Source organism: Crocuta crocuta, unplaced genomic scaffold, assembly GCF_008692635.1.
Source record: "Crocuta crocuta isolate KB4526 unplaced genomic scaffold, BGI_CrCroc_1.0 scaffold140, whole genome shotgun sequence".
NCBI lineage: Eukaryota > Metazoa > Chordata > Mammalia > Carnivora > Hyaenidae > Crocuta > Crocuta crocuta.
In genome coordinates, this window is record NW_027527775.1 from 1,477,023 (window position 1) to 1,501,914 (window position 24,892).

At 39.0% G+C, this 24,892-nt stretch overlaps 1 long non-coding RNA gene across 1 annotated transcript; it reads left to right on the forward strand.

The window, feature by feature from the left end:
- Window positions 1-6,967: 6,967 nt before the first annotated feature.
- LOC144239295 (uncharacterized) lies at window positions 6,968-23,868 on the forward strand. The gene is made up of 3 exons (XR_013337372.1): window positions 6,968-7,030; window positions 22,702-23,220; window positions 23,727-23,868. It is a non-coding gene; the product is annotated as an uncharacterized LOC144239295 (long non-coding RNA).
- Window positions 23,869-24,892: the final 1,024 nt, after the last annotated feature.

The window sequence follows — 24,892 nt, forward strand, 5'->3', positions numbered from 1 at the left end:
AGCCAATTTAAGCCATAAATAACACTTTTAAGGAGTGGTGAATGGAGAAAGAATCATGGATAAAGGTTACTACACAGGCACAGGATAAAGTTGGGGTGGTCATATTATATCACTAAATTTTTTTAAATAACACAGAAAGACAAGCTCAAAGACTACAAAAGGGATCCCTGGACAGAAAACAGACGGTGTTAGAACCTGGATGAACCTTCCATCCAGGGCTGGAGGATGGAAAGGCTGATTACATAAAGTCTGCCAGCATCAAGGAAAAAAAAACACTCCACTGAAAACCAATCAATCCTTTGTTGCAATTTTCATAAATAATATGTTCTGGATTTAGTAATATTCTCCCCCCCCCCCCGGCTGNATGGTGGAAGAGATACAAAAGAAATACCTAAGTGTAAATACATTTGCATATATGTTTTTTATTAAAGCTTTTATTTTTAGACCAGTTTTAGGTCCACCACAGAGAAAGGTACAGGTATTTCCCATATACCCCTGGCCCCACACAGGTATAGTCTCCTACATTATGAACATCCCCCACCAGAATGTGTATTCGTTAGAGCTGATGATTAAATTAACATCATACTCTGCCAAAACCAATGGAGTCTCTTAGAGTTCATGCTTGGTATTGTCCAGTCTGTGGGCTTGGACAAATGTATAATGACATATGTTAATCATTATAATAAGAGAACACTTTCACTACCCTAAAAAATCTATGCTCTCCCTATTTACCCCTTCCTTCCCACCATCCCTGAAGATCTCTGGTTTTACTCTTTTAATAGGTTTGTCTTTGCCAAAATGGCATCTAATTGGAATCAGAATGCAATTATCTTAAGTGGAATTATTTCACTTAGCTATAAGCATTTAAGGTTCTCCCATTTCTTAGTATGGCTTGATAGATCCTTTCTTTTAGTGCTGAATAATATTCCACTGTCTGGGTGTAACACAGTTTATTTACCCATTCATCTACTGAAGGAGATCTTGGCTGCTTCCAAATTTTTCCAATTACAAATAAAGCTGCTATAAACAATCATGTGTAGACCTTTGTGTGGATATAAGTTTTTAACTCCTTCAGGTAAATACCGAGGAGGGTGATCACTGGATCACATGGTAAGAGTATGTTTAGTTTTGTACAAAACCACCAAATCCTCTCCCAAAGTGGCTGCTCCATTTTGCATTCTCATCAGCAATGTCTGAGAGTTTCTGTTGCTTCACATCCTCCCCAGCACTTGGGTGTTGTCAGTGGTTTGGATTTTGGCCATTCTTTTTTTTTTAATTTTGGTAGTGAGTGTGCGTTTAGGAATTTGTCCATTTCTTCTAAGTTGTCCAATTTGTTGGCATATAATTTTTCATAGTATTCCCTAATAATTGCTTGTATTTCTGAGGGGTTGGTTCTACTAACTCCATTTTCATTCATAATTTTGTCTATTTGGATGCTCTCTCTTTTCTTTTTGATAAGTCTAGCTAGAGGCTTGTCAATTTTGCTTACTTTTTCAAAAAACCAACTCTTGGTTTCATGGATCTGTTCAATTGTTTCTTTGGTCTCTATGTTGTTTATTTCTGCTCTAATTTTTACTATTTCTCTTCTTCTACTGGGTTTAGGGCATTCTTGTTGCTCTGCCTCTAGTTCCTTTAGGTGAGCTGTTAGATTTTGGACTTGTGCTTTTTCTAATCTCTTGAAATAGGCCTGGAGAGCAATGTACTTTCCTCTTAGGACTGCCTTACAAAGAACTCTTAAAATGCAATGTTAAGAAAACAAATAACCCAATTAAAATGTGGGCCAAAGGCCTTAACAGATACCTCACCAAAGAAGGTATCGATATGGCAAATAAGCATTTGAGATGATTGTCTGCATCAGAAGTCATCAGGGAAATGCGAATTAAAAACAAAAATGAGATATTAGGACCTACCTGTTAAAATGGCTAAAATCCTAGAGTGCCTGGGTGGGTCAGTTGGTTAAGCGTCTGACGTCAGCTCAGGTCATGATCTCATGATCTCATGGGTTGTGGGGTTGAGCCCCTCCGTCCCCAAAACAAATAAACATTAAGAAAAAAAAGAATGGGGGCGCCTGGGTGGCTCAGTCGGTTAAGGGTCCAACTTCGGCTCAGGTCATGATCTCACCGTTTGTGGGTTCAAGCCCCGCGTCGGGCTCTGTGCTGACAGCTAGCTCGGAGCCGGGAGCCTGCTTCAGATTCTGTCTCCCTCTCTCTCTGACCCTCCCGTGCTCACACTTTCTCTCTCTGTCTCAGAAATAAATAAAAACATTTAAAAAAATTAAAAACCTGAACAGACCCATAACGAGTGAAGAAATCGAATCAGTTATCAAAATCTCCCAACAAATAAGAGCCCTGGACCTGATGGCTTCCCTGGGGAATTCTACCACACATTTAAAACAGAATTAATCCCAATTCTTCNTTTGTATATCAGCTATGTCTTTTGCAAATATTTTCTCCCAGTCTGTGTCTTCTCTTCTCATTGTCTTTTCTTTCATAGAGAAAAAGGTTTTAATTTTAATGAAGTCCAGCTTATCGACTATCTTTTCATGATCATGCTTTTGATGTTCTATTTTAAAAAGCACTGCAATACCCAAGGCCATGTGGCTTTTCTCCTAAGTTATCCTCTAGGAATTTTATGTATTTGTATTTTACATTTAGACCTATGATTCATTTTGAATTTATTTTTGTAAGGCATGTAAGGTCTGTTCGATTCATTTTTTTTTTTTTGCATGTGGATGTCCAGTTTTTCTAGCACTGCTTATTGAAAAGATGACTGCCTTTGCTCTTTAGTTGGCTATATTTGTGTAGGACTCTTATTCCTAAGCTCTCTATGCTGGTCCATTGATCTATTGGTCTTTCTTTCACCAATACCACGCCATCTTGATTACTGAAGCTTTAGTAAGTCTTGAAGTCAGGTAGTGTCACTTCTCCAAGTTTGTTCTCCTTCAATATTACATTGGTTATTTGGGCACATATGTATTTTGAACTATACATATTGATTTCTCTTAGCTCTCCAAATGTTCACATTGAAGGACTTAGCAAGAAATACAGATTACACAGAAACATAAAGGAAATTTACAGCAACTTATCTCTGATACCTCATCACTTATTTTGTAAATGTAAAGTTATTATTGAGTATAACATTCACCTAGAGAAGTGCATAAGTTCTAAGTGGTACAGCTTTATAAATTTCCACAAATCAAACACACCCACTAACCGAGACCCTGTGCAAACCACATAGAACCACAGAGACCTACTACGGCCCTTCCCAGTCACTACCCCCACTAGGGTACTAACTACCTTGATTCTTGAACACTACAGATTAGTTTTGTCTTTTTCTTAAAGAAATGCAGTCATTCAGTATGCATTCTTAATCTTGCTTCTTACGCTTGACATTATGTTTACAAGACTCATTCATTACGGAGAATGTAGTTGTACTTAGTTCACTCTCATTACTGTGTAGTATTCCAACTTTCAAGACCCATTATACATTGATGGACATTGAAACTACTCACTGAATAATTTCTAATTCGGTACTATTAAAAGTAAAGCTGTTATTCATATTTTAATAAAACCTTTTCATGAACATCTGTATACATTTCTGTTGGGAATATGCCCAGGATTGGAATTCCTGGGTCATAAATATCTTCAGCTTTAGGAAATACTGACAAATGGTTTTACCCATGTATACTCCCAGGAGCAACATATGAGAATTCTGTTCCACATTCTAGCTGCTACTTAATATTGTTTATTTTCCATCTTAGTCATTCTAATGGGTACCACAGATAATATCATTTTTTAAAAACCGTAAGAAAAAAATACTCTAAAAATTAAAAATAATATTATTGATTAGTTTGTGATGCTTCTAGATACTCACATTTTAAACATGATCTCGTAGTTGGGTTTTTTTGTGTGTGTTTTATTAACGTTTATTTATTTTTGAGAGTTGGGGAAAGCGGTAGACAAAGAGAGAGAGAATCTCAAGCAGTCTCTGCACTATCAGTGCAGAGCCCAATGCAGTTCTCGAACTCACAAACCATGAGATCAGATCATGACCTCAGCCAAAATCAAGACCTGGATGCTCATGCAACTGAGTCACCCAGGTGTTCCTTGAATTTGTATTTGTTCTTGATTCCAATGATCAGGATTGGAGAAATGCCATGCTCTAATTCTTTCTAAAGCTACAAAGTCTTACATGTAAGACCTAATACCTGGGTCAACACTTTCCATTTTCAGGATATTAAATTCTCTCTGAACTGAAAGCAACGATTATCTTCTAATAGCATAATTTCTTTCAGTTACATTAATTATTGAAAAATTCTTCAGTGATGTAGAGAGAGGTATTTAATGACATACCCGTTGGTTCTCTCTTACACCTTCAATTGTTTATTATTTGTATCACTGTTTAAGGGGAGTATATATGCCAAAGGACAGGTTTATCAAAAGTATAGGTTTATCACTTTTCTAATACTGTCTAATAAAGCACCTCAAATTTTACTGACTTTTATTTCTCACCATCGTCTAAGCTGGATGAGTGGTTCATGTGTTTGTCTTTCATGGGCTCATACTGCGTTGGAAATGAGATGGAGGGTTGGCTAGGCATGGGCTCCACTCAGCCTTTCTCTCCATATGGTCTTCGATCCTCAAGAAGGATATATGAGCTTCCTCACATGGACACAGCAATGTTCCACGAAAGAGAAGGTGAAAGCTGCAAAGTCCCTGGAGCCTGAGGCTCTTGTACCACATTCTACTGGTCAAATCAAGGTGCAAGATAAGCCCAGACTCAAAGGATATGAAATAGATTATACTTCTTAATAGGAAAGCTGAAAAATCACTTGGCCATGTTTCTAAGTCTACCCCTAGGGATCAGAGTCTGAATATGCTAGCATAAAGTGAGAGCTAAATAAGTGTTAATATATTTGTTATATTGTAATTGCTACTAAAATCATTAAACTTATATTAAAGTAGTTATTTCTTAATTTTATGTCCCACCAGGAACTTGAGGAAGGCCCAGTGCCTGGCATACACATACACACACATACATAGACATAAACACATGCACATATAGTCATTATGAGTCAGCTATTGTTATCACACAAAATCCTAACTAACATTCTCATTAGTCAGTTGTCTGAACCAGCTTGGTGGCCTTTCTCTTCCTGCCCACTGTCAAGGCCCTAGTCACATTGAAAAAAGATCCCTGGCACCTTTCCTAGCATCCAGAAATCTCCAGTCCCCACTTTCTATTTCTCTCACAACCCTGTTCTTGCCCTGCTATCTTTAGTTACAGTCTCACTGTCTCAAATTGTTTTTCTCATCAGCACCCAGCCTCATGAGATATGATTTTCTTCTCCTTTGATTCCTGCCCTTTTGCTCATCTTTAACTGCATTTTGTTGGCTATTTCTCATTTCTACCCTCAAGATGTGGGCCAGTCCACTCTTATCACTGTACTTGACCTCAGTCCCCAGATCCTCCACCAAGATCAGGGCTCAGAATCGGCCACTGCCAAGGATGGCTGTTTCGAATCCTCTTGCCTGTGAGCTCAGGTTATCAATACACTTCCTCAGAACCTACTGTAGAAAAAGCCACACACACACACACACACACACACACACACACACACTGTAGAAATCCTACAAATGAGCAAGCTATGACTGTACTCAAGAAAACTGACTCTATTGGAAGATATTCCCATGAATATAAGTAGTAGAATATAAATCAAATAGCAATAACCAAAAAAAAATGTGTTTCAAATTTTTGATGTTTTTTAGTCCTTCAGAAGTACTGAATAATCATGATTACTGATAGCTATGGTAAACCCATTTGATCCAAATGGGAATGAACATTTAGTGAATGGAGAACAGCACAAAAGATAAGAAGTCTTTGCTGCTATATGGAAAGACTGCCAAAGGGAAGGAAACCCAAAATGCAGTTATTGCTCCATTACCAGCACACTTGGATAGGGAATTAGTAAAAAGAAATATAACTAAAAATAAGAAAGAAGAAATAGAACTTTTTATTTTTCTGAGAGAGAGAGAGAGACAGTGTGAGCAGGGGAGGGTCAGAGAGAGAGGGAGATACAGAATCCAAAACAGGCTCCAGGCTCTGAGCTGGCTGTCCGCACAGAGCCCAACATGGGGCTCGAACCCACAAACCGTGAGATCATGACTGGAGCCGAGGTTGGACACTTAACTGACCCAGGCACCCCGAAACAATAGAACTTGATGACAGACTGCATCTAAGAGATAAAGTGGAGAAGAAAAATGGCTACAATGTGCATTTGATGTCAGTACTAGTAATCAGGAAAAGTTGGGAAAAGGAACAGTGTGGGAACCAAGGTCTGCTTTTAGTAATAATTAAGTGATGATGTCCTTTAGAGAGAAGGAATTTGAGGTTAAGGAAGTATATAATAAAATAATCAGCCAAACAAACAAACAAAAAAAAACAATATAGGAATCCTTTGTTATAGGTGACACAAAACTATGCAAACATATTTCATAGTTTAAATAAATATCTAAAAACACTATTGTTCAGAAGAACACCGATTTCAGGGCATGTAAAACTCTTTCCCCTCTCCACTATTAGTCCCTAGAAAGTTCCAATCAGACCTGCATTTTAAACAAAGAACTGTATTTACATGGAATTAACAGAAAAGGAAACCACTGAAATAGAACTAATAAAAAATGGTATCGATCCTTCTACTATGTTTTCAAAATGTCTGAAATGATATTAAGAGAAAGTAAATGTGGCCAGCTGGCTGTTAGTCTACCTAACAGTCATTCTGATGTCTTTAGGGCAATCTTAACTCACTGAACAAGAGTGGAAAGTTTTGCATTCAAAATCCAACATAACAATGTCTATCATATTTATCCATCACCAGTGCATTCTCAACTACTAGGACTGACATTTGCCTTGGTCTGTTCAAGCTTTATGACATCACAGTCTGTGTATCTTAGAAACATCAGAAATTTCCCTTTCATACATCTGGAGGTTGGGAAGTCCAAGACCAAGGTGTTTGCAGAGTCAGTATCTGGTAAGGGACTGCTTCCTAGTTCATATATGGTTGTCTCCTTTCTGTGAGCTAACATGGCAGAAGGTGCAAGGGAATCTTCTGGGGTTGCTTTTTTTTTTTTTTTTTTTAATTTTTTAATTTTTTTTTTNCCAGGCGCCCCCTGGGGTTGCTTTTATAAAGGCACTAATCCCTTTCATCTCCCAAAGGCCCCACTTCCAAATATCCTCACACTGTGTGTTAGGTTTCAGCATATGAAATGGAGGGGAACCACCAATATTCAGCCTATATCAACACTGTTATGCAGAATGTACACATAAAAGAACTTTGCCTCATGTGACAGAAAATACTCAGAAAAAAAGTCATCTTTGCACAAGACACATGTGCATATTGATATTTTTTTAACATTTAACAGAACAAATGTCTTCCTTTTTTATTTTCTTATGTATAATCATGAACTGAGTAGAATCTTAGAGACATGCAAATAAAGCAACAAACTCAAAATATATTTACTGTGTCTTCTAGCACTTAAGTTAGAGATTACAGTAGGACAAGTCTCGGGGTCTAGGAAATTAAGCTCCACATGGCGTTCTGAAAAATCAGTTATTTGCCAGAGTGCACAGATAAGTGTGTTATGTCCTATCCCTGGCCTCCAGGCCCTCAGATGTCATGTGACGATCACAGTTCCACACCGTTCTCCTGAGGGAAGCCCAAATGGTCCAGGGTAGACACGAGAAACTTGAAAACGCTGGATATCCAGGGAGGCAGAAGAATGCCAAGGTCCTCCTCTCCCAGGGAGCGCGGGTGTGGAGTCTCATGTCTCTCCAGCCAGCTCTGCCTTCTCTACTTTTTATCCCTTCCCTCACAAGAGCCATAAGGTTTAACATTATTCTTAAAGAACCTCCATGTGGCATAAGAGAGAAATTTGAAATTATATTTTATATATTAAAAATAGGCCATATTTAGTATTTAAACAATGTAATATTGTACTTCTCAAGTCATCCTGTTGCAAAGAACTAGATTTAGAAGACTGTTGGTTGTTTTTGTTTTGTTGTGTTTTCCTAATCCTTTCTAGACCCACACTTTCACAAGCTACAATAAAAATGAACTACTAAAACAGATCACATCCTTTTATGCTGTTGCAACATAAAATCCCTCCACAAGTTTCTAAATGTTCACTTTCTGGATTTATCCCTACCTGAGAACAGTCCCTAGAATGCTCTTTAATAGCACTGGTAGCCCAAATATGTATGGCTAGGAGAAACAGAGGCAGACACATGTGAAACAGTTCAGCCAGGACATGCCCTGTGCTTTGGCCAGGGGATACGTGTTCATGCTGAACACCAAAAAGGTGGCCCCTTTGTCACCAATGTAGAGATAGCCAAGCGTTCATGGTATGACCTGTCACAGTAACTTTGTCTAGTGAAGTCTGTGTTCCAGCTGAGACTATGAAGTTCTTATTCCTGCACAGTTCATGTGAGTCTTCTTTTCCTCATCTTAACATTTTCATACCATTCCTCCAAGTCATGAAAATAATCCATCAAAACATTCACCCCATTTATATCTGGATCAACATTTAAAGTCCCTAAGCAAGATCTACAAAGCTTTTTTTTGGTTCCAACCTTTTTCTAATTTCCGTACTTAGTTCTCATCCAGAAAATAATGTAACAGTCTACTATATTTTTGTACATTAAATCAGCCCATTGCTTTACACATCTGGAGATGAAAGAATTGATCAATTCATAGTCTCTACCAGAGCAGAACCAGCTATGAAAAATCCATAGTTTAAAATGTTTCAACTACCATTTAAAATACTGCCTTGTAGAATAAACAGAATGCAGTGTCCCCACCTGTCACACATCAACCAGGAAAGAGGCATAAATCCACATTAAAAAATATGAAAGCATTGGCTTTACATAGACCATTATTTGATGGACATTTATCAAAGTCACAATAAACACCGGGCCTTTACTCTGGCCTCAAACACTAACAAGACCATCAGAACACCTGCACTGCTTTCATAGTAAGCCAACTCCCCTTACCAGAGGCCAGGGGTTCTCAGCTGGAGGCAGTTTTGCCCAGAGGGGACATTTAGCAATGTCTGAAGATATTTTCCTTGTCACAGCAGGGGGACTACTACTGGCATTGAATGGGTCAAGGCCAGGGGTCTGCTAAATAATCTGCAATGCACAGAACAGCTCCACAACAGAGGATAGAAAAATGTGCCAGCCCCAAATGTCAATATTATGCTGAGATTGAGAAATCCCATTCTAGGCTGTGCTCAGACATGTCTTCAGCAAAAAAAACCAGATCTCACTGTATCAAGGTGCAGTTCATGAGAGCCACATGTTCATGCACCTTCCAATCTCTGTTTTCAGGAACATCATGTTGGTAACGTGAAATGGATCATAATGGGAGAATTAGCACAATGGAGACTGGCAAATGCCACAAATAAGAGGAGTTTTTCTAGAGAACTGGTTCTTAAACATTAATCAATACATCTCTAGGAGCATGCCTTCTCAATAGAAGTAATAAAGCCTAGTGGACTCTAATTTCTGCTCTACTTGTGGTCTCATAACTCTTGGGCTGAAGCAGCAGCTCTTACAGCAAAGCGTCACTGACATAGGATGACCCACAATGTGTTCATATCCAGCCAGAGTTCATCAGTTTCTCCCAAGTAAGAGATAAGCTCTATACAGAATAGCCTTAGTTGCCTAAAGCCCCACTTGACATAAAGACATACAGAACATGTGAGTGCACAGATGCACATTGATTTCTTACTGATGCAATATGAACCAGAAGACCTTATAAAGAAGGGAGGGCTGAGACCTTCCCCAGGTGAGAGCACGCATCTTCATCAGTCTAAGCTATGGCAGATATCCATCCCCTCACCTATGTTTGGCTTAAGAAGGAGCCTGTAATGTAGTCATTTCAAGCCAATTATGTGTGAAGGTTAGTCTCCAGAGAGGCCTCTACAAGTGTTTTCTTCACTCTTGGAAAGGGATATGCCCTCTTCGCCTGTTCTTTGGAGGCTGTGGAGTAGGGATGTGATCCACGAAGCAGCCAAAGTCATCTTGTAGGAGTGAGGGGACAAGCCTAAGGATTCCAGGGCTGTCAGAGTCAAAAAATGGGAAAAGTCTTGTCTTGGATATGTCACTGAATTAGTCAACCCAGGACCTGCCTGCCTACCTACTGTGATTTCTTGATACACAGTTATCACATCATTATTACTGTTTAATGCTCTTCTCGTTAGGCTTTCTATTACTAGAAGCCAAAAGCTTCTTAAAATTTCTCAAACACAGTTACCACATTCTCTTGCTTTAAAAATACTGATGGATGTGGGGGGAGGGGGGGATGGGCATGGAGGAGGACACTTGTGGGGATGAGCACTGAGTGTTATGTGGAAACTAATTTGACAATAAACTATTAAAAAATAAATAAATAAAACAAACCAAAAAAAAAAAAAGAAAGAAAAATAAAAAGGCATGTACTCTATTACACCGATGTAACCACTTTGCTATATTTTTAAGGCATTTCATCACTACTCAAAATTACAAATTTCTTCTCAATATAATAAGGGATAAAAATCAAAACATACAAAGCAAGATTAGTGAAACTTCCATTAGGCCAACCCTAAGTACTCACCGGAGTTCCCAGGGCAAACTTTCTGTGCAGAGGACGAATCTCCGTGGGAAATCGGTTTGGTATTCCTACTACTTCCAGTGTTCTTTGATTCAGTAACTCTGGCAGAAATGTAACATATACATGTCTGTTGGATTCACAACGGCAGCCAACAAGGACTAAGCTTACTGCAGCCTCCCTCTTCCCTTCTGGTTACAACCAAAAGCTCTAGGCAAAATCAGAAAGCAACCACCAAACAATTCTCAAAGTAAACTAGAGCAGACGGACTGGAGTAAGAATGAAATCTTGGAGAAGTGACCCTAAGTATATAGTCAGTTGCAAGGGCTGCTGTAAAAGATGTTATAGACTGGGTGACTTTAACAACAGCAATTGGTTTTATGATACTTCTAGAGACTGGAAATCTAAAACCAAGGTGTGAGCAGAGTTGTTCCTTCTGAGGCCTCTGTCCTTGGCTTGCAGATGCCCCTTTCTCCCTTGTCTTCATCCACGTGTGTCTGTCCCCTAATCTCTTCTTATAAAGACACTGGTCATGGTGGGTTGGAGCTCACCCTAATGACTCCATTTTTATCCAACTGCCTCTTCAAAGGCCCTGTCTCCACAGCATCATTCTGTTGTACTAGCAGTTACGGCTTTGACATATGAATTTGGGGGGACACAATTCAGCCCATAACAAGGAATGAATTTCCCTTTTTTGTTTTTGTTGTTCCTTTCTTTGCCATTCCCTAAGTGAGCAGCCACTGTAGTGTCATGAGCAGCTAAAATCCCAGGACAAAGTCTATCTTCCTGACCAGAGGAACTGGGAAGGACTCCTGTTCTCCCAAGCATAGGAGGAAGGGATCCTAGGTGTGTTCTCTCTCTTTCCTCCCTCCTTCCTTCTCTCTCTCTCTCTTCTTGCCACATAGCCCTGACTGTGGGCATTGTGGTGCAGTGGCATCTGTGGTCACAGTGTGTGTAGCTACAATGGTAGAAAAAACCCTTATTTTTGGCCAAAGAAACATGAAAATGATCCCCAGTGAGGTGGACAGTGTGTGTGTGTGTGGGGGGGGGGGGGGGTTCCTGCCAGGAACTCTGGATATAACATGACACAAGTCCTGGCTCACCACTGAGCTGTGAAATCAGAGGAGCATAAAGAGGCTTTGAGAATTCAACTGACTTGAAGACAGAAGTTGCCCTATGAACCAAACCACATCAGTTGCCTGATAGGAAAAAATTTAAAACATTAAAAAAAAAATTTTCTAGTGAATTTTTAACAGGATTGTATTTATTATATTTTCATATTTTCCATATTCTTGATGCTCTGGCACCTGGGACCTTGCTGACCAGGAAAAGACTGCCCCTCCAGGGTTAGCTAATCCTGGAGACAGCAGACAACTGGCCATCAATATACAAACCAATCCAGAGCCCATACTTCCCTCCCATAGCACACCCCCCACCGTAACTCTTTGACTCCATTCCTCTGCTCTAATCAGTCACCCCAGGACCAGGTTCCAGATGATTTAGTACAGACCCTACATCCCAGAGCCTTCTAAAGTTACTCAAACTAGCCAATCCTAAACATATTTACACTGTCTCTTCCAGTCCTTCCTGTGGCAACTATATGAAATGATCTCATCATAATTTTCTCCTGCTCCCTCAGTTTCCTGATCAATTCCTGACCATGTGGCTGTGGCCCTGCCTGTTGTGGCATGCCTAGACTTCTTGGGAGCCGTAACAATCTTTTCATTGGCACTTGTCTCAAGATCTGTTGGCCTCACTATACCTAACTCAAAATAAAACCTACATTTTACAATGAAGAACCAGAGTCTACATAATCTTTTTTATAGTCTAGCCAAACATTTCTTTCTTTTCTCTTTTTCCTTCTCATTTTACCTAAGTATACTGATAAAGTTACCAACACACTATGTTGCTCTTACAAAATATTTGCTCAGGTTGTATATTATCAATTAAAAGCTTACAGTTAAGAAATTAGTTAGAGATAGCACAGCAGTGCTTTTTCAAATTCATGAGTCTATTTTATTGATACATCAATTCTAAAAGCCAATATACTTAACAAAGCTACCATTCTACCTAACACTAGTGTCACCTGAGACTGCTATTTTTCTTTAACCATCCTTTTTCCTCTAGTGAGGTTAACAGAAAGTCTCTACGTAGGCACCAGGAACAAAGACTTGCATTTCTCAGTCTCCCTTACAGTTAGCCATGTACATGTAAAAAAGTTCAGGTCAGTGGGATGTGCATATAAGACAGATGTGGAACTTCCAGGCTAGACTGCCCACTAGCTGAACTGTGGAACTAGTGGTGAGCCATCTTGGACCCTGAGAAGAGGCAGCACCCAAGGACCACAGAACAGCAAGAGCGAAGGAGCTGGACACTGAGTTCTGTGGAGCAGAGCCACCACACAAGTTAGATTCATAAAGAGATGACAGAAATCAGCTACCCTTTAATTCACCATTAGTTTAAAATCCTCTCAAAAGAAGTTAAACATATTCTTCTATTCACTAATAGAATCCATAACTATTCATTTTTAAAGGTTTAAAAAGGGTTTTTAAATTACATATTAGCCTTCTCTGAAAGAAACATCTTTGATAAATGAAAATCCCAGTATTTGTCAGTATATCCCTATTTGAAAATTGAAGCCTAGGATTTAAAAGAAGTGTTGTTTTCTTGACACTAGGTATCAAGATGAAAAGCCAAATTAATGCAAATCTCTGAGAGAACTATTTTTTTAATCTTTACATATATTTGATATAAACTTCAAGAACTGAAATCCATAAGAACTCTTAAAACTTATTGCCCTTTTGATATCAACATGGATCTGTCTTCAAAGTTGAATGATGCAATTACAATACCAGTATAAGATGGAACATTAGAGAACAATTCTGTCTGTAAGACTCTCTGTCAAGAAAGAGGGTCTAGGCTTTTAAAAAAGATTGTGGTGAGTTCCACCAACAAATGGAGAGTACAGAATCCCTAGCCTAGGAGAGGATCCAAAAGTCAGGTCAGCTACCTTAAGCTTCAGTTGCTTTCAAATGTATTATCATCACCCCAACTTCAAAAAGCCACCTTAGATGAGGCAGCCTCATGCATCTCTTAAATTAAGCATTTTGAGTGGAGAACCTTATGCTCATTTGCATGCTCTTCCTGCAAAATTCTTAAGCCTGCTATGTCAGAGGATTCCAACTTTTGTCAATACAAAGGGAGGTAAGAGACAGCAAAGAGCTTCTATGTTCTTTTCCTCTCTTCCTGTCCCCTCTTTCTTCCTCCAGTTAAATAGAAGAAGGGAAAAAAATAAAACAAAATCAACTGAAAAAGCTGCAGAATTTGCTAAGTCCAATCCTAAGTATCCTAGGAATAAAATTTAGGTTATAGAGGAAAGTTTAGAAGCCTTACTTAGAATTTCAAATTTTAAACCCCATGTGGTCAATATTCAAACAGTGATTTGGAGGTTCAAAAAAGAAAATGAATCAAAATAATTTAGGACCAGCCAGTACAATCCAACCAGAAAAAGTACTCTCTGTTTTATTAAATGCATCTCTATGAGCAAGATAAAGTTGTTAGGCCAACTATAGTTAGAACTTCCTCTCTTCAGCCTCTATCTTAGGATAAAATGTGATCTTTGGAAATAGCTCCCATTCTTTCTTTCTGCTGTAACAGATCTGGGAGAGAGAGAGAGAGACTAAGGAGAAACCAGCCTCTCTCTGATATTTAAAGGAACAGGTTGAATGGGGTCTCTCAAAGGATATGCTCACATCCTAATCCCCATGTCCTATGAATATTATATGGGAAAAAAGTTCTCTGTAGATATAATTAAGAATCTTGGGATACAATCATTCTGGATTATCCTGGTGACCCTAAATCCAGTAACAAGATCTTGTAAGAAACACAGAGAAGAGGCAGCAAAGTGATCACAAAGGTAGAGATTCCAGTTATACAGCCACAAACCAAGGAAGCTAAACAACACCTAGAGCCACCAGATGCTGGAAGAGGTGAGGAAGAATTCTCTCCTAGAGACTTTAGAAAGAATGTGGCCTTATGAACACCTCGCTCTCAGACTTCTGGCCTCCAGAACTATGAGAGAATAAATTATTCTTGTTTCAAGCCACCAAGTTAGTAGTAACTTATTGTGCCACCACAGGAAACTAATGTAGTAGGGTAAGCTCTATAAATAATGAGTGTGAAGGCCACAGTGCCAATGTGATATGCTGAGATCCAAGGGTATTCCTCTCTCTTCCATGAACAGGAATAATGAAGACTAGGTAGCTTAGCTAGGGTTCAAGAAAGCCATTGATTTAGATCCTCCGTAAGTAACAACAACCCAAGAGGAAATGTTTAGACCTCTTAGAGTCTTCTGTTCTGGATTCAGGAGTAGGAGAATCATTCATTCATCTTTTTCCCCTTTTGTCTTTCCACCCAAAAACATCTCTTAAGTACCTACGTAAATAGTATTTCATTGACTAAGCCACAGTAGAAAGAATTGAAATAGGTTGTCTGTGAGACTGTGAAGTTCTCCTGAAGTGATCTTTCAGCAATATGAATTCAACTCCAAAAATGTATCACAGGATCAAAGTGAAGAACTACACAAAACTTTTAACTACAAAGTGTTTGTCAAAGCACTCTTTATTGTACCAAAAAGAGGCAAAATAACTAGATAACCAACACTGAGGACTGATTAAATAAATTTTAGAACTGCACAAAAATATTTATGCAGCTACTAAAAAAGAATGTTCTTAGTGATATATATGTTGACAAATAATACATTGCTGAGTGGAAAATCATTACACAATATTATAAATGGCTTTCTCTCCATCTTATATGAAACAGATAGAAATGTCTATAGGATGACATAACAAAATATCAACAGTGATTCTCTGGATTTAAAATTATAGGTGACTTTCATTTGTTTATGCTTGTAACACTTTAATAACAAATATATATTACTAATGTAATTTATAAGGTACTTAAAGTTAAACCATTAGAAAATTATAGACACAGAAACCACTGTGAATTTTACCAAAACCTCTTCTATTCACAGATGCAAAAAAATTAGTTGACTTTTCTCTAACTCTTCCTCTAGGCAACTTGAAATGTTCTGGTTTTATCATTCCTTTGTTAAAATAGTGGGGACCTCACATATTTGCAGTTCATTAAGTGCCTTATTTGAGAAGTCTAATACCAATTCCCTAACTGAATTTGATAAAATCATCAGAAAATAGTTAATAGACCCAAGCATCCTCAGCATTTTTTCAGGCAAACTATAGTTTCCCTAAAAAAAAAAAAATAGTTACTTTCTGTGACTTAAGTTAGGTCTATGATTTGTAATGAGACCCATTTCAGATCACACCATTAAATGCAACCACTCAGATTTTTCAATTGCCAGACGCATTATAGGATTATATAATTATTGTCATTGTTCTATCAATTTAAAGACTAACATAATTGGAGCTCAGTCTACAAGTTTATGAAAATTTAGCAGATATAAAGTACACTTTCTTAACAACTCACAATACCATAACTGAGGCACCAGTAAAGAAAAACTACTGAATGATGTCACTCTGTGTATTATTACGAATAAAACTCCTTAGGAGAAAGTTTTACAAGTTGACAAATAAACTGACAATTTGGGAAACTTTTCATTGCATGACTTCATATAAAAAATTAATGAGGAAAGATTCATAATAAATTAATATATTGAATTAGGTCTAAACTCAAGGAGATGACATTAAAATCTCATTTCATTCTATTAAAAATTCAATAAAATGATGCCAATTAAATGAAGCAATCGGTAAGAACACAGAGATTTACTAGATGTTTCATCTATTCTCCCTCATTATTAGATTTCATTTTTAGCAGCTTGTTGACAGTAATTCTCTGCTGACAGCACCAGCACTAGAATCATGACTCAGCTTTGAAATCAACTTGGAGAAAAAAAAAATCCTCAAATTGCCGTTTAGCACATCTGCTTCTCCAGGTAATTGAATTCTCATTGAAAATACATCACTGGAGATGTATTAGAAGTAGCAGAAGAGAGAATGAACTGAGGTGGAAGCACTAAAAATATAAAGAACAGCACAGAGCATAAGAAAATAATTTAGGAAGTTGCTACTTGCTATAATTTCTATTGCGTTTCAACTTGGAGATTAGTCCCCAAAAGACTAATCCATTCCCATTTTTATTTATGCACTGCAGGCTTCAGTTTAAACAGGTGTGGTGTGCTTGCTTGGCCTGCTGATTTTAAGTGTCATATCCTAGGGCTTAGTCTACTCAAACACCCTGATAATGGATCCGACCACACTTCGAAACAGTCCACCCACCACGTCTCAGCTGGACTGGCTCATTACAAAAATTCATAATCATTCTGCATATGGACTCAGAGTGTATCAGCAACTGAGGTGTCAGCAGAAAGCAGTATTATTTTGCCAATCTCCAAGCAACTCTGAGGCAGAGTCATGGCAAATGTCCTATAGTTCTGGGGTCTTCATTCCAGTCTACTGATATTTTGGACACAGACTCATTGAGGGATTAAGCATCACTGACGACACATTGGATTTGGAGTACATTTTCTTCAACCTTTCGTAACTCCAGGCCCTTCATAAGCCCAGTCCTAATAAGGAAGTGCACTGATTTTAATGGTTATTCCAAGCAATCAAATTCTGAGAGCAACTAAGGAACATCAACTATCCCAGAATTTTGTTGCAGAAGGATTTTCCATAAAAGCATAAAAGATAATGGAATATTTTACATCCTCTAGCATACCAGTGGACTAGTATTTGGTGACTTTTATATATGTATAAGGCAGCTAAGCAATAAATATATTTTAAATGAATAAGCAGCTAGTAATTTATCAGCAAACACAGCAGAAGAAAAACTCCTAAGTTGTTTTGTTATAAAAAGCATAGAGAAGACCTTCTCATCTGAGAATGACTGTGTCCCTCTGCCATGAAATCTGTGTTGGGGTCTGGAAACATTTCTGTGTCACAGTTGTGGAGGATGCTACTGGCATCTGTTGGGTAGTAGTCATTTCTGGTTGTCACAACTTGGTGGGGGGAAGGGGGGAGATGCTATTGGGTAGAGGCCCGGGATCACGTTAACATACCTTACAATACATGGGAAGATTCCCACAACTGAGAATTACCCAGATCAAAATGGTAGTAATAGCAAGGTTGAGAAACCCTATATTAGAGAAAAATGAGGAAATACCAACTCAAGATTGAGAAATTAGTAAGTCAATGAAGCCTAACAGTCTTTAGAAACCAGTCATCAACTTCTGTTGAGACTATGAGGCTGGAGGACCTGAGAACGTGAAGTGGGCCTGGTTATACAGGACTTTGGCAGGCTGGGCTGTTGAGAGCCCACGAGTGCGGACATGCCACCTCCTTCACTTACACCCACATTCACAAGCCTGAGGCTGAAGCCAAAACTTTACCGCCAGCTGTTTTATGTGTTCAGAATTTACATAAGGATCTCGCCCACATTAACAAGTGCAACCATTTTCTTTTAAAAAATCAGATGCCTTTTGAATTATACAAGTAACTTCCTACCACCCTCGTATGCCACATGAAAGAAATGTCTTACTTTTCCCTTCTAATTCATCATGCCACTTCTCCTTTTTAACTTAAAAAAAAAAAAGACACATACATTCTTCATAGTCATAGATCTCAACACTACCCATACTTTGAGCAGGAAATTAGGGGAAAATTGAAAATCATGTTTCTTCAGTGCTTTCCCACCTTTTCCAATGTCTTACCCCTATTCCTTCACATGACATACAGGATTGCTTGGTTTTCTGGAGTTTAACATAAGGCATCAAGTTGTCCTTGCCAGCATCACTTCTATACTCTGGTCCTCCTCCCCCAGAGCCTCTCTGCCAAAAGCTAAATACTCTATAGGACATGCCTGAGTGGTCCCAAGTGTTAGAAAGTATGGCAAGAGGAGTCAATGGAGGCTATTACATTACTTCTCACAAGTGAATTTATGCATTAACAGGTGACCCAAAGACCTGAGAAGGCATCATCAATCATAGTATATCATGACTGGCATAATATCAGACTTGAATAAAGACTGTAGACAGTTGGGGGTAAAAGCAGCATTTTGTCAATGTCCAAATTGTACCAAAATAACCATTCTGCTAGGTAAAATCAGTCTTAGGTGCTTCTGACAAAGATTTCACACTCCCTATGCCATGGCATAGAGGGAGAGGACAATATGTCCCCCACCATCCTATTAGGGACATTTATTTTGGAGACTTTTTAAATTCAGGAGAGTAGATATCATCTTTTTATTTGATGTTCTGTAGAGATCATTAGAGGTCCGCTGGGTTTTTTTGAAAAAGACGTTTCAAGAATACATGACATGGAGACACAAATATGAACAACAGGGAAAGGTCTTTGAAATCAGAACCATCTGTGTGTTCCCTGGTAGATGTTACTGATCTGTGCCCCTGAGGCGGGGAGCATCCTCCTCCCTGTACAATTTCTAGCTCTCTTTTTCCCTTCTCTTTCCTATTTCCTTCCCTTTTCCTCTTCTAGTTCTCCTCCTATGCTCTTTTCCCTTCTCATTCTGGGGTATCTGGCTGCGGCTTGCAGGGACGCCCAGAAGCAGGGCTTTGCTTGCAGCACAGCTTGTAGCCAGAGGGCTTCTGACCCGCTAGTGTGAAAACAGGAAAATCAGGTTCCTGTATTACGACAAGATGACTCAACATTAAAATATTTATCAAATTTTGATGGAGAACTTTGTCCCTGACAAACAATGACCAGGGTACAGTGGACATGAATTAGATATGAGCCTGGACACAAAGACTTCATAACACTGCTGAAAATCAGAGGAAGAGAAAAACAACTGGCAAAAATGAAATAAGGACAAAATCAAGGAAGGGGTATTTCGGTGGTGTTCAAGCTCCACCTTGGAGATAGAAAGATGTCATTTAGGCTACAGGCCTGTGTTAATAAAGACACTGAGAGGGCACCTCGGTGGCTCAGTCAGTTGAGCGTCTGACTTCAGCTCAGGTCATGATCTCACTATTCGTGGGTTCAAGCCCCGCGTCAGGCTCTGTGCTGACAGCTAGCTCAGAGCCTGGAGCCTGTTTCAGATTGCGTGTCTCCCACTCTCTGTGACCCTGCCCTGCTCACGCTGTCTCTCTGTCTGTGTCTCTGTCTCTCTCTCTCAGAAATGAATAAAACATTTTTAAAAAGTTTTTTTTAAGTAAAGACACTGAGGGATGAAGCCTGATCGTGAGCTGAAAGGACACCTGACCCCTGAAAGCAGGAGGCAGTGGTCTCATTGTGAGGAAGGGGAGACACTACTTTTCTGGGCCATGAATGCATTTTGGTCCTCTGGTGAAGCCAGTGGAGTCTTTCAAATAGCAGTGGTTTTGCAGTCAAATGCTCTACCACTGAGCTATACCCCCTAATAGCAGTGGTTTTGAAAAATGTATACAATATGGGGTTCCTAGGTGGCTCAGTCAGTTAAGCGTCTGACTTCAGTTCAGGTCATGATCTCATGGTTCATGGGTTCGAGCCCCACGTCGGGGTTGACAGCTAGCTCAGAGCCTGGAGCCTGTCTTCGGATTCTGTGTCTCCCTCTTTCTCTGACCCTCCCCTGCTCATGCTATCTCTCTCTGACTCTCAAAAATAAATTTAAAAAAAATTAGAAAAAATGTGTAGAATAAAATACACAGGATTAAGAACCAATCAAATGAAAGCACAGTACATTCCATTCAACTCATCAATGGCCCATGGACTCTAGGTGAACCACTCCTATCTGGAGTCAAAAGCCAAACTCAGAGTTAATGTAACTTCCAGGCTAAAAAATAAAAATGTGGTGGTGGTGGGGGCGCATGGGTGCTGAGTCAGTTAAGGACCCAACTTCAGCTCCGGTCACGATTTCATGGTTTGTGGGTTCAGCCCCACAACGGGCTCTGTGCTGACAACTTGGAGCCTGGAGCCTGCTTTGGACTCTGTGTCTCCCTCTCTCTCTGCCCCTCCCCCACTCACGCTCTCTCAAAAATAAACAAACAAACAAACAAAAAGATGGTGGGCCAGAATGAATGAAACCACTTTGAAACATCTTAGAACTAGGATACAGTATTCTAAAATCCATCACAATCTATAAAAAGAAATAGCCATCCAATGAGGAGATGGCAGCTGAAGACCAGTGTAGGACCAAACAAAGGCTCAGAGAACTAAAACAAGCTAAGGACACAAGAAATGGAATTTGCTGGACTGGGATGTCCAGCTTCCTCCCTCTCTGAAGGATGCTGACTTTTCCTGGCCAGATGGTTGTTCTCACACCACAGAATATCATCTTCAGAGCCAAGAGTTAACCACGTGCATTTGCACAACTTAACCTTCATCTTCCTCCCTCAGCACAAAGCTCAGTATTTCGGCGATATTGTTTAATGACCAGCTCACAAATTGCTTTTTGCTGTTTATTTCCTGCTTCTGAGTAAATCAAGCTATTTAAACTCTGGAATGATAGAAATTCAAATGCTGTAGGTCCTTCCTTATTTGCCAAGACAAACTGTGAACATCTCCCTACTTGGGTCTGACTGAGCAGGTCAGTAACTTCCAGACTTGCCGCACAAGTGCCTAACTCTTGGCATCATTCCAGTGGGTTCCAGGACTCAGGCAAAGGCTGTTTAATTTTTTTTATTTTTAAATGTTTTTATTTATTTCTGAGAGAGAGAGAGACAGCATGAGCAGGGGAAGGTCAGAGAAAGAGGGAGACACAGAATCTGAAGCAGGCTCCAGGCTCTGAGCTGTCAGCACAGAGCCCAACGCGGGGCTCAAACCCATGAACTGTGAGATCATGACCTGAGCCAAAGTCGGCCACTCAACCGACTGAGCCACCCAGGCACCCCAAAGACTGTTTACTTATGGGAATATCTGAGAAGCAACTTTGGTTGCTCTGAAAGAGTCACCACTGATTCTATCTTTGGCAAAAGTTTCCAAGACTGCCCAAATGGCTCCTGGGGAACAGGGATAGGGCTGTTGGGGACTGTACTGAGAATGAACAGCCAGCACCAAACAGGGACTTGAGATGTGTGAGAATCTGTCCCAAGACCCTGCAACTCAAACCTTCCTTCTCCCACACCGACTTAGAACCAACCATCATCAAGAAAAATATAATGCTTTAAGTACTGGAGGTGGGGCCACTCAGGAGGAACACAGCCTCTCTCAGAGTGCAATGCAAAATCTGAACTGTGACCACTGCAATTACTCAATTGTTTCTTATTGTAGAAACAAACTGTAATTGCAAGCAATTGTAGATTCATGATAGAAACTGTAGATTTTTTTTTTACTTTATTATTTTGTTTTGTTTTTGTCAGAGGTGTATGTTAAAAGGTATGCATTAGGGGTGCCTGGGTGGCTCAGTAGGTTAAGCGTCCGACTTTGGCTCAGGTTAGATCTCACGGTTTGTGGGTTCGAGCCCTCATCAGGCTCTGTGCTGACAGCTCAGAGCCTGGAGCCTATTTTGGATTCTGTGTCTCCCTCTCTCTCTCTCTGCCCCTCCCCCACTCATGCTGTCTCCCTCTGTCTCAAAAATAAACTATAAAAAAACTTTTTAAAAAGGTATGCATTAATACACAAAAGATATTTGAAAAACACTAACAACTTCTTCCCTTAGCTGTTTCTATGAGGAGTGAAGGCCAATATGTATCTTCTCCCATTGAGATGACACTTTTAAGAGTCACTAGTGGATTCCTGTAGCTAATCCTGCAAACTACATAGAGTGCATTCAATTTGGCAGCTCACAAGGCGAACAGACAATGCACTGAGAAATCAGTCAGCCAACATCCAAGTCGATAGTCAGAATGCTAAAGGAAGGTCATAAAGTTGAGAGTGCAGTGACAGCAAAATGGGACCTAACCTTTTCATCTGTATGTGGGAAAAGGGTTGTTGAATTATCTGTGGAAAAGCAAGTGCATGTTTACTGTCTACTTGAACAAATGGTACAGAGAGCAACAAACGTCCTATCAGCCCAGGAGTGCACAAATTAGATGCTCTTTCTTCTTGGTGTTATGATGTAGCTATTAAATTCATTCTTTGCATTAACAGGGCTACATACTGATGTTGCTTCATGGGTCACCTGAGGCGTGTATCTTCTAACATTTTGATGATTTCCTGTACCTCATCGAAAAAGCACACTAATGAAGATAAGCTTCATTTTGAAAGGTGAAAAGAGAGAAGTTTCAGCACAAATTGTGACCCATTAATAGGTAACTCAGAACTTATCTCTGCAGAGCCATTTCCTGACTTGCCAGGAAAAAAAAAAAAAGGAAAGAAAAAGAAAGAAAGAAAGAAGTTGAACAATGATTCAACTTGTGATTTAACATTCAAGAACCTAACAAATGCACTCGATGGAAATCTAGCCTTATTATGCCCTCCTGACTTTGAAAAAGCATTCCTGGTCTGCACAGATGCCTCTGACATTTGACTTGAGGCACTGCCATCTATGATAACGAAGAAAAAGAAACATCCAGGGATGTACACATACAAGGAACTTTCAAAAGAAGAACTCCAAGTTTCTTTTTCAAGGAAAATCCTGATCTACTAAGAAGCTGGTCTAGTCAGCAGGTTTGTTGAAGTTTTCTTCCTATATAAAATTCAAAACGAAGGCAACATTTGTGTTAGACAATGTTCTATCAGAGAGTTAATCAGAACTATGGTAATGCTCATCAGATATGTGTTTTCACAAAGTTTGCTGAATACAACAGATCCACAATGGAAGTGAATGATAAAATATGCCAGAAAGTGGATGTGACTTAAAAAAATAGCCCCTAAAGTCTAAGAACTTTTTCATCTAATATAACATCATACACATAGTTATTTGTTTTTCAAGATGGAGAATAAACGTATTGGCACAGAAACATAACAAAGTTCTAAGTTTTGCTTGTTGGCTAATTTGTCATTTTGGTTCTCTTCATTTACCTTAAAATGTGTTTCTCTACACCTCCAGAACATTTTTTTATTATATCCTGCTTTTAGTAGCTTTCAATGTTTATAAAAATTGCCCTTATTTTGATGGTTTAGATATCCTTTTGATAATCTATTTTGATCACTCATCTTCCCTCCACTTACAGCTCATTCTGCTTGAATTCCTGTGCTAAGATGTGTGGACATACTCATCTTTTTATTCAGCAAACTACAGTCTAGTTCCAACAGTGCCATGAGGAAATATATGGAAACCACGAGTGCCTAAATACTTCCCATTAAAACCATTCTTAGTAATTGGCTTAATGAAAGTGTTTTGCCGTATTTGTTATAAATATTAATTTATTCTGACACTCCACAAATCAAAAGAAATGAATCTGTTAGAACATGGCTTTTTAAGGTAGAAGAATTTCTGATGGAATTGGAAATTATTAAGGAATTTCAAGGGCATTACACCTGAAAATAAAACCATTATATCTTCTAAACAAATGGAGCCAATACTAGGAGAGATTATGTGCATGTGTAGTTTGTCTTCCCCTCCCCCCAGTCCCTAAAATTGGAAACATACTACCAAGAGGAAGTAATAACCCTGAAAATATTCGAAGTCTAATTTTTACTCTCAATAATTATTTTTAACATTTTGAAATATCATTTTTATACCTCCATCTGAAACTATTTATAAGACTAGTATTCCAGGGCTGCGTTCACTATGGTGTTTTATGAAAGCAATATTTTTCTTAGTTATACTCAGGGGAATGAAATTGAAAAATATTGTAACGGGCATAATTTTCTAGTCACTTGCTAAATTAACAATGCATATTCTTGTCCTAAGTCTCACTAGTTGGACAACATGGACTTTCAATGTAGGATTATCAGCTGTTAAATAGAACACAGCACAAAACAAAAACTCGTCCTGATCCAAATTATTTCAGTCTTTACCTTCTTTCAATTTCCACTTTTTCCCCTCATCTATGAACCCAGAAAATGAGATATCATCTTTTTAAAAGGGAAAGCCTAAAGTCATTTCTCAGTCCTTGAAACTCTGAGTTAATTCATTTCTGAAACAGATCAATGCTCATAAACACCACTGGCCCCATCACACCTAGTCATTCTCGATGATAAAATAGAAGAGATGATACACATGGTCAGCTGCCCCTTGAGAGACAGAGACATGGTATCTTAATGGCATTCATTACAAATCTACAGTGTATGTCATGGTTGTTTGGCCAGAAATGCTCTCTATCTGTGCTTCTAATATCACTCAGGAAGATGTCAACAAAACAGTGTTTGAACTGTATCACCGGTTCACAGAAAG